General features: G+C 51.9%; 1 pseudogene; it reads left to right on the top strand.

Annotated features, from left to right (window-relative positions):
• LOC112548216 overlaps positions 1-1,264 on the top strand; it is an 8,825-nt pseudogene that overhangs the window by 6,215 nt on the left and 1,346 nt on the right.

Raw genomic sequence — 1,264 nt, 5'->3', positions numbered from 1 at the left:
TGCTTTTCAAACACTGCTTTCATGTGGAGTGAACAGCAATCTTAGTGTTGATCCCTGGACATGAAGCAAGTTCCATTTCCCTTACTAGCCAGAGATGGGGACGAGCAGATCAGCTGCATCCAAGAGAGAGAGCACAGTGACCTAGATTATTGAGAAGAGCTTTCAGCCCCAGAAGGTTTGGAAACATAGACTGTGGGGCAAATACAGCAGGAGAGGGCAACAAGGAGTCTGAGGCACCCAGCTGTGGCTGGGCTGGAACACCATGCTTAGGCATGAGGAACAGATGCACACTTCCCTCAGTGCCACACCATGCAGAGGGTCCACAGCAAGGCAGGACCTAGAGATGGTTCTGTATCCTCAGGCATTTCCCAGCCTTGCTAGAGGCTATGTGAAATGCTCCTTCCATCCTGCTCCTCTCCACAGGGCTGGGAACTGCGCGCAGGAAAGGATGTATGCTAGAGATACTGCAGCCTCCGCCCTCTCCCTGTTCTGGATGGGACTGGCTATGGGCAGTTGGACCTTCTGTCCCGCAGGCCTGGCCATGTGCAGAATAGGGAGGTGCAGTTAGAATTGAGGAGTGTGAACTCCAGTGTGCAGTGCCAGCAGAGTTGGTCTCACCTGGAAAAATTACAGTTACAATCATCTTGCTCGCAGTCCCAGGGATTCTCACAGGGGTTCTGATGGTGATGCTTTTTGGTCCTGAGCTGAGCATCCACACAGGCAAAAGGTCAAAATTAGCTCCTTAAAACCACCCCCAGATGTTGATATTTGTTGGGGTGTTTGTGTGAGTATATCAGGCAGAAATGGGTCATACAATTAGATTGTAGGTGTGTGCACATGGGTCAGGGAAGGGCTAAGGGTGTGTGGGCTGGTTGGTGTGTGCCCACATGTCGTGGTGTCCACTTTCACCCCAAGTAGGGGCACAGGGACATGCTCAATTCTTAGGATCAGCCAGAGGCAGCGGTGTCTGGACGTTGGTCCCTTAAAGCAAGGAATTTCTAAGATGGCAGCAAATTGCCAAACTGTGGAAGGGATTGGTCTGGATTGTGCTGGCTGAATGAGAAAGGGACCCTTGTTCTTGCTCTTTTCTCTCCAGGTGCCAGACACCCTGGGCACCATCTGTATTCGGATGCCAACAATGCAGGAGAGGTCCATGCGAGGCTTCCTGTTGGAAGGCGTTGGCATTCTTGCCGTGTTCCACCTAGAGGCAGTGATCAGCAGCCTCCTTGCCAAGCCTCTGCCAATGGACAGGTACTTTGCACTT

Source organism: Alligator sinensis, unplaced genomic scaffold, assembly GCF_000455745.1.
Source record: "Alligator sinensis unplaced genomic scaffold, ASM45574v1 scaffold106_1, whole genome shotgun sequence".
NCBI classification, from domain to species: domain Eukaryota; kingdom Metazoa; phylum Chordata; order Crocodylia; family Alligatoridae; genus Alligator; species Alligator sinensis.
The sequence above is the reverse complement of the archived record's forward strand: the minus strand, read 5'-3'. Positions and strand labels throughout refer to the sequence as shown.